Source organism: Rhipicephalus microplus, chromosome 2 (assembly GCF_043290135.1).
Source record: "Rhipicephalus microplus isolate Deutch F79 chromosome 2, USDA_Rmic, whole genome shotgun sequence".
NCBI lineage: Eukaryota > Metazoa > Arthropoda > Arachnida > Ixodida > Ixodidae > Rhipicephalus > Rhipicephalus microplus.
The window spans coordinates 157,879,935-157,893,317 of record NC_134701.1 but is presented as its reverse complement, the minus strand read 5'-3'; the positions used below and the strand labels follow the sequence as shown (position 1 = coordinate 157,893,317).

At 44.1% G+C, this 13,383-nt stretch overlaps 3 non-coding genes across 3 annotated transcripts; all 3 read left to right on the top strand.

Moving 5' to 3' along the window:
• The first annotated feature begins 2,064 nt into the window (after positions 1-2,064).
• On the top strand, positions 2,065-2,146 carry TRNAL-AAG (transfer RNA leucine (anticodon AAG)). Its single transcript has one exon. It is a non-coding gene; the product is annotated as a tRNA-Leu (tRNA).
• A 379-nt stretch (positions 2,147-2,525) lies between these two features.
• TRNAL-UAG (transfer RNA leucine (anticodon UAG)) lies at positions 2,526-2,607 on the top strand. Its single transcript has one exon. It is a non-coding gene; the product is annotated as a tRNA-Leu (tRNA).
• Positions 2,608-11,601: 8,994 nt separating this feature from the next.
• On the top strand, positions 11,602-11,683 carry TRNAL-UAG (transfer RNA leucine (anticodon UAG)). Its single transcript has one exon. It is a non-coding gene; the product is annotated as a tRNA-Leu (tRNA).
• Positions 11,684-13,383: the final 1,700 nt, after the last annotated feature.

Sequence of the window (13,383 nt, the reverse complement as noted above, 5' to 3'; positions counted from 1 at the left end):
CCACCCAATGTGAAAACCTTCTTTTTTAAACTTCATACGGGAACCTTGCCAGTAAAAACGTGGCTTGAAAAGAGAGGGATGTATGTAGCTTGGGGAAGCAGCTGTCTCCTGTGTAACAAACCTGAGACCATTGAACATGTGTTTATTGATTGTAAGAACGCTATTTTCTTTTGGGACATTTTACAGAGGACTTTAAAAAAAGATTTACCTCTTACTTCATATGGAATTCGTTTTTGCCTTGTGATAGTTCTGTGCAAAATTTGGATGTTATATTTGTACTTGGTCTTCATTCAGTTTGGCGTAGTATGCTATCCTACAGACACTGTGATGTGAGAGTTCTATCCGTTAATGAGAATTTCGTGGAAGCTGTTATAAAAGTGCGAGATGTGTATAAGACTACCGACTGTAATGAAGATGTAATATCTTTGTTTGACGCGTTGTCACGCATGAAACACGTGTGATAGTGATTGTCATATTAGCTTGACCTGTAGTCAAGAAAGCAATAAAGAAAAAAAGTTAGCGTGGCCGAGCGGTCTAAGGCGCTGGTTTAAGGCACCAGTCTCTTCGGGGTGGTGGGTTCGAATCCCACTGCTGCCACACTTTTCCTTTGAAAAATATACGTTCCTTGAAAAAGGCCATGAATAACCGGAGCATGCGCAAGGTGAACTGTCGGTAGCGTGGCCGAGTCGCTCAAGTCATACAAAAGTACTGACGAATATTGGACACAGCAAACGAAAGAAGCTAAATAGAAAGCGAATAGGTGGAATGCAACTTATCAGTCGATGTTTCCTAGGGATACTGCATGCAACTGGTTATTTGTGTCTAAGCTGTGGTATGTGATGCAAGTGCTGTACTGTTCCCGTGTCAATGTGCAAAAATTACATCGGGTGTTCGCAATATTTGTGTGGGGGTCTAACTGGGAAAGGTGCAGTCGCACGAATTGGTTTAGACGAGTGAAGTATGGAGGCCTTGGGCTAGGACATCTGTTTATCAAGCAGTTAGTAAATAGGTTTTTCTTTTTTCGTGAGACAAGAGATCCTTTCTTACTAACAGTGTGTAAAACAAGACTAAGTAGACTGTTGCCCGAGTTTGTTGTGAGCACCCATGTTACCACAGGGGCTGTGCAAGGATACATGAAAGAAGTAGTGGCCAGCGTGCGGTTTTTGTGTGTAAGTTTTGTACCTGACTACCTGTGGTCTGTTGGAAAGAAAAAAAACTGTACAAAGATTTATGCGACACGATGCTCCCTGTCCCACTGTGCAGAGCGCTATATACAGCACGCAAGGGTCAGAACGTACTTAAACGAGTTAAAAAATGCCAGCAACTCCAAGTGCGAAAACGTTATTTTTCAAATTACACACTGGAACACTTCCTGTAAAAACCTTCCTAGAGGAGCGTGGGTTTTATATGCCTTGGGGACCTCACTGTCTAATCTGTAAAAAACCGGAAACTATCGACCATGTTTTCCTGCACTGTTGGGAAGGAGTTTATTTTTGGGATGTATTACAAAGGACAATCAAAAAAGAATTTTCGTTAGACCCTCATGGGATCTGGTATTTGGCAATAGAGAATGAGGATGGATTACCTTTCGATTTTATCATGATGACTGCCTTGCACAGTATATGGCGCTCTAGAATGGCTGTATTTCATTGTGACCCAGACAGAAGACCAGCAATAGAGTATTTTAAGGAAAGCATCTCAAGATTACTTGAGGTAGTAAGAACAGACGAATGCGTACCTTTATTGGTAGAAAAGGTAGAAGCCCTACTGACCATGAAGGAATCTAGGACATGATGTGTTATAGTTATGCTTGACGGATTTAGTTATTTTTAAGTGTTTTGTATTGTTTGTAGTCAATTGTAATATATCTTAGTAACCCGTTTGTGAAGTTTACCGGAAATAAAGGAAACAAAGTAGCGTGGCCGAGTGGTCTAAGGCGCTGATTTTTAGGCACCAGTCTCTTCGGGGGCGTGGGTTCGAATCTCACCGCTGCTACACTTTTCCTTTAAAAAAATACGTTCCTTAAAAATGGCTATGATTAACCGGAGCACGCGCAAAATAGTAGGTAGCGTGGCCGAGTGGTCTAAGGCGCTGGTTTAAGGCACCAGTCTCTTCGGGGGCGTGGGTCCGAATCCCACCGCTGCCGCACTTTTTCTTTAAAAAAATACGTTGCTTGAAAAAGGCCATGATTAACCGGAGCCTGTGCAAGGTGAACTGTCGGTAGCGTGGCCCATAAAAGTGCGAGATGTGTATAGGACTGCCGACTGTGTTGAAGATGCAATATCTTGGACGCATTATCACGCATGAAACACGTGTGATAGTGATTGTCATATTAGCTTCACCTGTAGTCAAGAAGGTAATAAAGAAAAAAAAGGTAGCGTGGCCGAGTGTCTAAGGCGCTGGTTTAAGGCACCAGTCTCTTCGGGGCGTGTGTTCGAATCCCACCGCTGCCACACTTTTTCCTTTAAAAATGCGTTCCTTGAAGAAGGCCATGATTAACCGGAGCATGCGCAAGGTCAACTATCGGTAGCGTGGCCGAGTGGTCTAAGGCGCTGGTTTTAGGCACCCGTCTCTTTGGGGGCGTGGGTTCGAATCCCACTGCTTCCACACTTTTTCCTTTAAAAATGCGTTCCTTGAAAAGGCCATGATTAAGCGGGGCATGCGCAAAACTGTCCGTAGCGGGGCCGAGCGGTCTAAGGCGCTGGTTTAGGGCACGAGTCTCCTCGGGGGCTTGGGTTCGAATCCTACCGCTGCTACACTTTTTCATTTAAAAAGGCGTTACTTGAATAAGGCTATGATTAACCGCATCATGAGCAGAACTGTCGGTAGCGTGGCCGAGCGGTCTAAGGCGCTGTTTTAAGGCACCAGTCTCCTCGGGGGCGTGGGTTCGGATCCCACAGCTGCCATACTACTACTTTTAAATGCGTTCCTTGGAAAAGGCTATGATTACCCAGAGCATGCCCACAACTGTCGGTAGCGTGGCCGAGAAAGACGAAGACGACGTCCTGTCGCTTTTTTCATGTTCTCCGCCACTTCATTGGGACACAGCGACAGGAACATCTGCGGGGCTCTCTGCGAATTCATATATAACACAAAAATATTATCTTGCTAAGTCAGCGATCAGCTCTGGAATTTTACTAGCCACACTACCACTTATTATTTAGCTGATACACTGCAATGATTCAACTTTCAGGAGAATTTCATATAACGATTCCACATCAGATATTCAACAAATTCTATAATATCTATCCCTCCCCCTTTTTTTCTTTTTTTACATTGCGCCAAAATAATTTCACAGTCAAAACACAGTAATCATATTCCCCTAGTCTAGAAAATCTAAAGATATTGACTTGCATTGACCACCGGCTTCTTGGCCAATCCCCCTTAGTAGGTGAGAGCCGCAAATGAAAGCGACAAGCAAGTTTCTTGGGATTTATCGGCCATGGGCCGAGGTGCTGCTCAGGCTTCAGCCAGCAGCAATGATTACCGTGTTGTACTTCCTCGCTTTCCCACCGCTAAGCTTGTTGTGGACTCTGTTTTTCTACATGCGGACTTAGCTGGTCGCCCTTACCGAGTTCAAGATTTTAGAGATGCTCTTCGGGACATCATTGACTTGAAGGAAATAAGCTTCATAGGTCAATTTCAAATGTTTCATGTTTGGATGGTCACAAGCAAGTCAACGCTGACGAAAACAACGTTGGTCACAAACGGCGAATTTTTCCTCAAAAGTCGTCGATGCCTCGTTATATACCCGGAGCCCACGAAAGCGAAGTTGAAGCTTATGTGGCTTCCTGAGCGCTTGGAGGACGCCTATGTGTTCGAGGCACTGAAAGCTTTTGGGAAGGTCAAGACAATATCAGAAGAAAGCTGGAAAGTAGCGGACATGGAACAAATGCGGACGCTAAATAGGGATGTTGTTTTGTCCCTTGCTGATGGAGTTCACATTGCGTATATTCCTCATATTCTTCTTGTCTGCGCAGTGCAAAGCCTCGTCCTGATACCTGGCCGCCCACCACTTTGCATTCGGTACAGTAAGGTTGGACACATCCGTCGGAACTGCAGGACCCCTCGCTGTGACAACTGTCGCTGCTTCGGTCATTCGGCTGAGGATTGTGTTATGACATACGCCAACACGCTGCGACAGCACACACACAACAGCCACATGATAACCTACAAGAGAATATTATGGAAGCCACTGAGGTTTAGGACGCAACGGGAGACACTCCGTCAATTGCATATGCTGCAGGTTCTACCACAAGGAATCCAGAAAAGGAAAGAAAGTCACTCGCTGTTGACGCAGTTGAAACTTCTGCGTGCAAAGAGCCAAGTGAATCATGCAAGCAGCATACCTAAAATGACTCCGCACAACCCCTAGCACAAGTAGGAGTTCCTATGAAGAGTGCTGTTGCGCTGACTCATAAAGATGCCGAAGAACCACCAGTACAAGACAAAAACTCTGGGCTGGATGCCGCAGAACGTTCTTCACCTGCTTGCGCTGCAGCTCCGCAGCAGCTTTTTCATCATGATGCAGTGTCGGAAGGTGATATGCAGATCTCTAAGGATGCAGCAATACCGAAACGTCGCGCATCGTCCAGCTCGGATTCAAGCAAAGGGAGTGACCCAGCGTCAGTAACTAGGGAGTCACGCCGTCGCCGAAAGTCCATGCCAAAGGGGAAGTGTCGCCGATCCCGATCTAGGAGGCCTGGTGGGGGTTCACGGGAAGCCCCAACGCCCACTCTTGGGACTGGTCAAGTGGGATGATAAGCGCATTGCAAGGTAGTCACCATGGCGCAGTCTGAGCGACTCATATTTGCTACCTTGAACGTACGCGGCCTTAGGTCTTCGCAGAAACAGGCACAGCTCCGTAGACTTCTCAATCGGAAGCGTCTCGACTTTGTCGCCATCCAAGAGACAAAGATCGAGAGCGAGGAAGAGACCGAGAAGGCCCTGTGGCCTTTTCTGTCTCAGTTTAATGTGTGTGTCTCACATGCTAAAGGTTTATCTGCGGGCTGTTGGTTGTTTCTGAGAAAGAGCCTACCCTGTTCAGCATTCTGCACTAGTGTTATTGAAGAAGGCAGGTAGATATGCTGTGATTTTTTGTTGCAAGGAGTACCATGGAGATTTATCAATCTATACGCGTTTAATAGTACAGCTAGACTTCCCTCACTAGATAAGGTTCTAGCTATAAACGTTGCCAAGTTCAGGTTCCAATGGCGGCCTGTCCGGATCCAGAGATTCTTAGCACCCTCTGCTGCGTTGCAGATCTGACCGCCGCCGTCGTCAGTTGCTTCGCAGCTGCTGGGGACTGAGGGCCGTGAGTTATTTGACGTAAGCATGTGGGAGGTAGTGGCCAGATACTGCACCAGGGTGGCCAATCTTTCTCTGGTGAGGGAGGGCGTTCTCGGCGGTGTTTGCCGGTGAGGCCACATCCCAGACCTCTTAGTGCAGTTCCATTAACACGCGGATTTTTTTTTATAATCCGGTTGGGAACTGCGCGGTACCGCGATTTGAACCACGGACCTTTTGCATGCGAGGCGGATACTCTAACCACTACGCCATCGCCACAGCGAGGGAAGTCTAGCTGTACTATTCGAGGAGCTAGAGGGTGTTAAATGGGATATAATAGGGCTCAGTGAGGTTAGGAGGACAGATGAGGCCTATACGGTGCTACAGAATGGGCCCGTCCTTTGCTACAGGGGCTTGGCAGACAGAAGAGAACTGGGAGTGGGGTTCCTAATTCACAGAAACATAGCTGGCAACATAGAGGAATACTATAGCATTAATGAAAGGGTGGTAGGTATGGTAATTAAACTGAATAAAAGATACAAGATGAAGGTAGTACAGGCTTACACGCCTACATCCAGCCATGACGACGCTTCAGTTGAAAGCTTCTATGAAGACGTGGAATCGGCAATGAGTAAGGTAAAAACACAGTATACTATAGTGATGGGCGACTTTAATGCAAAGGTAGGGAAGAAGCAGGCTGGAGACCAGGCAGTAGGAGATTATGGCATCGGTACTAGAAACACCAGAGGAGAGCTACTAGTAGAACTCGCAGAACGCAATAATTTACGGATTTTGAATACCTTCTACCGAAAACGAGAAAACAGCAAGTGGACATGGAGGAGCCCTAATGGCGAAAATAAGAACGAAATAGACTTTATAATGAGTGCACACCCTGGAATCGTGCAGGATGTGGAAGTGATTGGCAAGGTACGATGCAGTGACCATAAAATGGTACGGTCTCGAATTCGCCTAGACTTGAAGAAGGAACGACAGAAACTGACACGCAAGAAGCCAATCAATCAGCTAGCACTGAGAGGGAAAGTACAGGAATTCAGAGTGTCGCTGCAGAACAGGTACTCCGCTCTTAGTGAGGAAACCAACCTTAGCGTAGATACAATGAATGATAATCTGACGCGTATCATTACGGAGTGTGCAGTGGAAGTTGGAGGCAGGGTAGTTAGACAGGACACTGGCAAGCTTTCCCAGGAAACGAAGAACCTAATTAAGAAGCGTCAAATCATGAAAGTGTCAAGTACAACAGACAAAATAGAACTGGCAGAGCTTTCGAAGTTGATTATTAGACGTAAGGTATGCGATGTAAGAAGGTATAACATGGAGAGAATTTAACACGCTCTGAAAAACGGAGGAAGTGTCAAAGCATTGAAGAGGAAACTTGGGATAGGCAAAAGTCGAATATATGCACTAAGGGACAAAGAAGGCAAAATAACTACCAATATGGATACGATAGTTAAAATAGCGGAGGAGTTTTACAGAGATCTGTACAGTAGCCGAGACAACCACGACCTTAATACTATAAGAACTAGCAGTAACCCAGATTACACCCCACCAGTAATGATAGAAGAAGTCAGAAAAGCTTTGGAGAGCATGCAAAGGGGCAAAGCTGCTGGTGAGGATCAGGTAACATCAGATCTGCTGAAAGATGGAGGACAGATTGTGTTAAAAAAACTAGCCACCCTGTTTACGAGGTGTGTCCTGACGGGAAGAGTACCAGAGTCTTGGAAGAACGCTAACATCATCTTAATACATAAGAAAGGAGATGACAAGGACTTGAAGAATTACAGGCCGATCAGCTTGCTCTCTGTAGTATACAAGCTATTTACAAAGGTAATTGCTAACAGAGTAAACAAAACATTAGAATTCAATCAACCAAAGGAACAAGCAGGATTTCGAACAGGCTACTCAACAATTGACCACATTCATACTATCAATCAGGTAATAGAAAAATGCTCAGAGTATAACCAACCCCTATACATAGCCTTCATAGATTACGAGAAGGCGTTTGATTCAGTAGAAATATCAGCCGTCATGCAAACACTGCGGAATCAGGGCGTAGATGAAGTATATATAAACATTCTGGAACAAATCTATAGGGGATCAGCTGCTACCATAGTGCTTCATAAAGAAAGCAACAGAATACCAATCAATAAGGTTGTAAGGCAGGGGGACACAATTTCCCCAATGCTATTTACCTCGTGCTTACAGGAGGTTTTCAGAAGCCTAGAATGGGAACAGTTAGGGATAAGAGTCAATGGAGAATACCTTAGTAACCTGCGCTTCGCCGATGACATTGCATTGCTGAGTAACTCGGGGGACGAATTGCAACTCATGATTACGGATTTAGACAAGGAGAGCAGAAAGGTGGGTCTTAAAATTAATCTGCAGAAAACGAAAGTAATGTGCAACAACCTCGGCAAGGAGCAGCGCTTCGAGATAGGTAATAGTGCACTTGAAGTTGTAAAAGACTATGTCTACTTAGGGCAGGTAATAACCGCAGAGCCGAACCACGAGATTAAAGCAACTAGAAGAATAAGAATGGGGTGGAGCACATTCGGCAAGCACTCTCAAATTATGACAGGTAGATTGCCACTATCCCTCAAGAGGAAGGTATATAACAGCTGTATCTCTCCGGTACTTAGCTACGGAGCAGAAACCTGGAGACTTACAAAGGGGGTTCAGCTTAAATTGAGGACGACGCAGCGAGTAATGGAAAGAAAAATGGTAGGTGTAACCTTAAGAGACCAGAAGAGAGCAGAGTGGATTAGGGAACAAACGCGGGTTAAGGATATCATAGCTGAAATCAAGAAGAAGAAATGGACATGGGCAGGGCATGTAGCGCGTAGACAGGATAACCGCTGGTCATTAAGGGTAACTGACTAGATTCCCAGAGAAGAGAAGCGGGTTAGGGGGAGACAGAAGGTTAGGTGGGCAGATGAGATTAAGAAGTTTGCGGGTATAAATTGGCAGCAGCAAGCACAGGACCGGGTTAACTGGCGGAACATGGGAGAGGCCTTTGTCCTGCAGTGGACGTAGTCAGGCTGATGATGATGATGATGATGATGATAATGATGATGATGATGATGATGCGTTTAATGATGTTCCGAAACGACTTGAGTTATTTGAAAAAGTGCGTAATTTAAGTGACGTCAACAGATGCATGGTACTTATGGGAGATTTCAACTGCGTATGTGAAGCTATTGATCGTTTTAATTCGTCTGGAAAGAGAGACAGGAGTGGTGAGCTTTTATCCGGTATTGTAGATAATGCAGGACTAATTGACATCGGGGTCTCGAATCGGGCAACAGCATATACAAGAGTACAAAGCAGTCTCATGCTCGCCTTGACCGGATTTACATGTCCTCATCACTCCTATCTCGTAAAATGTCCTGCAGCACCGAAGCTGTATCATTCTCAGACCATTGTATTGTCATAGCGCAAATCGGGGAAAGTCGTTACAAGGAATTCCGTCCACAGTGGGCCCTTTGGAAAATGAATGCGAAGCTCCTCTGTGATCAGCAATTCACGAATTGCGTCCAGATGGCATTGAGGCAATCTTTTTCGATTGGTTTTCACATTTTCGCTGCTTGGGAGCTTTTTAAACAAGAAGTCCGTGCTATAGCTTTAGAAATTGGGGCTGTTGAGTCTTTCTATAATAATAATGATGAAAAGATACTTGTTAAAAGTCTTTGCAATCTTTATGAGATGGAATTCAAAATGCTGGGAAAGTACATCAAAGACATTGAGAATATTAAGTGCCAACTACAGAGATATGATGCTGCTCACTACCAAGGGGCCCGTATTAGATCTCGGAACCAGCGCACTTTAAATTCTGAGCAACCGACGCGCCAAGCTTTACTTGATGAGCAACGCCATGCGATTTCTAAAGTTATTCCAGACTTGTACTTTAACGATGTGCTCGCGAAAAATAACGGAGACATTACTTTGGCGTTCGAAACGTACTATAACAGTTTATTTAGCTCTCCCTCTGATGACTTAATTGACGCTCACCTCAAGGCTAGTTTTGTTTCTCTTGTGAACCCCTTGAAGGACAATGATTGTACAGTCATTAATGGGCCCATCACTATACAAGAAATCGAGCAGGCAATCGACAACTTGCCTTTTTTGAAAACACCGGGCCCCCATGGCATCTAAGGCGAATTTTACAAATCTTTCAAGAAAACACTTGCTCCTATATTGCTGAATATTTTTTAGATGAGTTATGACATGGATACACTCCCACGATCTTTTTGAAAAAATCACACTGTGTTAATACCGAAAACAACTGACAAGGAAAAACTTCGCTTCGTTGAGGGCTACAGACCAATATCACTGTCAAACGTGGACTAAAAAGTTTTCGCAAAAGTATTAGCAAATAGCTTGCAATTTGCTATGTCGATCCTCATTGGGTCTCACCAGACATGTGGAATCAGAGGTCGATCCATACAAACCAATATACATGTCGCTCGAACAGTGCTTCAATACTGTCATGGTTCTCAAAAACATCTTGCAATGCTACTGGTATACACCTTGCAAAAGCTTTTGATCGTGTTCGTCATTCCTTCTTTTTCTCTCTTCTTTAACAAGCTAATGTTGGCAAAGTTGTTCTTAAAGGCATTAAACTATGCTATAATGAATGCTCAACTCGTATGATAGTTAAGGGTCAACTTTCTAAGCCAGTTTCTATTCGCTCTTCTGTAAAACAGGGATGCCCAATGTCATTTCTTTTATTTGCACTTTATCTAGAACCACTGTGCTTAAGCATAATACAGTCGAGTTGCATTCGTGGCTTTAGTATATTAGGCAGTGAGGTTAAAGGATCGGCTTATGCAGACGATGTCGCATTCTTTTGCACAGATAAACCAAGTGTCGAAAATGTGGTATATACTATTGAAACGTTTGGCGTAGAATCAGGAGCTCGTTTAAATTCCTCTAAAAGTTTAGGACTGTGCTTTGGCTTGTGGGGTAGCACACCGAACCACTTTGCAGGCATTAATTGGACAAAACCTCCTCCAACATACCTCAGTATGCCATTGCATGCATATAGATTCAGTGCGCATTACTGGAAGGAACGCCTCCCTAAGCTTGAACGACAGGCCCAGACATTTGTTCCCTATCGAGTTTCGATATTTGGGAGGGCTGAAGCTTGCAATACTTTCTTAGCGACGAAGCTTTACTATGTATTGCAACTTATTCATTGTGCAAGATTCTATATACAACGCTTTCATCAGATTTTCGCTACTTTCATATGGTCTTCGACTTTTGAGCCCATGCGTAGTGATAATATATTCAAGCCAGTTAGTGAGGGTGGATTAGGACTAAAACACCTTTATCTATGGCAAATAGTGTCCCGATTGTTCTTTTTTCGAGACAATTCTCATCTTGTAATCTGTACCTTCTTGCAGGTTACACTTGTTTATCGCTTACCAGATTTAATTTTTTCATCCAACTTCTCCAAACGCCCATGCTTGTGGGAATTCATGCAGGAAGTTTACCTCGCAGTTCAGTTCCTGAAAGCTCGCTTTTCTGTAGAATACCTGTACACAGTATCGCGCAAGGGGCTGTATAAGGACCTACTGAGTACACTATTCGCACCTCCATTGTACCGCTCACTGTACTCCAATCTTCCAGGCCATGATGTGTTGAAGCGAGTGTGCAAAATGTACATTCCACCGAATTCAAAAACATTCTTCTATAAACTCCACTCTGAAACATTGGCGGTAAACACATGGTTAGAAGGAAAGGGTATTTTCATTCCGTCTGTTAACGGCCGTCTATGTGATGTGCCGGAAACGATTGAACATTGCTTTGTTAGCTGCAAAGATGCCATATTCTTTTGGGATCTCCTTCAGCGAGCACTGAAAAAACGTTTCGTCATTAATTCTCACACTATACGTTATCTTCTACCAGCAGCGCTTGATGAAGTACCATATGATATGTTTTTTTCTCATGAGTATGCACAGCTTGTGGAAGACACTAATGCAAGACCGCACTGCAAAGCCCACCACCTCTTCAAACGCACACTTCATTCAAATGGCTATCCACCCAAAAAACATTTACGACGAGCTCGACTTTAGACCGGACTGGTACTCCGTCTTAGAGAACTGTTTGACCTCACCCCTTTTTTGTTTGTATAACACGATGTGAAGAACTCTTCATGTGAGGAACTCACGCTGTGTTAGCCATTTAGTGTTTATGAGTAACGCTTGAGCGCTTACATTCGCGATTTGATTGTACTTTTGTTCGCTTGATTTTGTCTTTATTGCGCAAGTACTATAATAAATACCATGAAAAAAAGTGGGTAGCGTGGCCAAGTGGTCTAAGGCGCTGGTTTTAGGCACCAGTCTCTTCGGGGGCGTGGGTTCAAGTCTCACTGCTGCCACACTTTTCCCCTAAAAATTCCTTTCTTGGAAAAGCCTATGATTAACCGGAGCATGCACAAATCTGTCGGTAGCACGGCCAAGCGGTATAAGGCGCTGGTTTAAGGAACCAGTCTCTTCAGGGGTGTGGGTTTGAATCCCACCACTGCCATACTATTATTTGTAAATGCATTCATGGAAAAGGCTATGATTAACCGGAGCATGCGCAAAACTGTCGGTAGCGTGGCCGAGTGGTCTAAGGCGCTGGTTTTAGGTACCAGTCTCTTCGGGGGCGTGGAATCGAATCACACCACTGCCTTACCATTACTTTTGAATGCGTTCCTTGGAAAAGGCTATGATTACCCAGAGCATGGCCAAAACTGTCGGTAGCGTGACCGAGTGGTCTAAGGCGCTGGTTTTAGGCACCAGTCTCTATGGGGGTGTTTAGAAAATGTTGTTAACAATTTAGAGTACCATGTACTATACTATGGGAGAGCAGAAAGCCGTCCCGTGTTGTACAGATTTCAAATAACGTGGAAGTGTGTTTAGAGAAATTGTTTAACGATTTCGAGTATTTCGTACTCAACTAAGGACTTTTATCAGGACTTAGCCGTCCTGCTAAAAGCCCTATAGTGCCTCGCCTGCAGGTTGGTGTGTTTAGAAAAATTTGTTAACGATTTAGAGTATGATGTACTATACTATGGGAGAGCATATAGCCGTCCCGTGTTGTACAGATTTCAAATAACATAAATGTGTGTTTAGAAAAAAATGATTAACGATTTCGAGTACTTCGTACTCAACTATGAGAGAGCACTGAGCCGTCTCACTAAGAGCTCTATAGCGCCTCGCCTGCAGGTTGATGTGTTTAGACAAAGTTGTTAACGATTTAGAGTACGATGTACTCTACTATGGGAGAGCAGAAAGCCATCCTGTGTTGTACAGATTTGAAATAACAGGGAGGTGTGTTTAGAAAAAATGTTTAACGATTTCGAGTACTTCGTACTCAACTATGGGAGAGCACTGAGCCGTCCCGCTAAGAGCTCTATATTGCCTTCCCTGCAGGTTGGTGTGTTTAGAAAAGTTGTTAATGATTTAGAGTACGATGTACTATACTATGGGAGAGCAGAAAGCCGCCCCGTGTTGTACAGATTTTAAATAACATGGAGGTGTGTTTAGAAAAAATGTTTAACGATTTCGAGTACTTCGTACTCAACTATGGGAGAGCACAAAGCCGTCCCGCTAAAACCCTCTACAAGCGGTGACGATCGCCTTTTAAAGAGAAGTGCTAAACAAGTTTTGACTCATGATTTAGAAGTGTTACATGAACTTCACAATGACTGTTTAATACCATGATAGTGTAGCAAGTTTTGCTTGACAAAGTAACAAGCTTTGCTCCATGGTGATTGAGTTTTCGTGCGCAGCTTATTAGTCTCCATCTCTATATATAAATAAAGTCAGATATTTTAACTCCAACAGTACGGTGTAACACTACGATGTCATGTATCTCAAACTGTACCGGTCGTATTTGGCTGCTCTGGCTCAGTCGACGTTCTTAAAATTCGCAATCTTAAGACTTAATTGACTATATGCAGAAACAATGTAGTGGCAGAAAATTAACTATGTGCTAGCGAAGACACCTTCAACTACATTATGTCAACTCGAAATGACTGGTGCCAGTGGGGATCTTCGCTGTTTCTGTTGTGCCTCTTTTTCAACAAGTTCA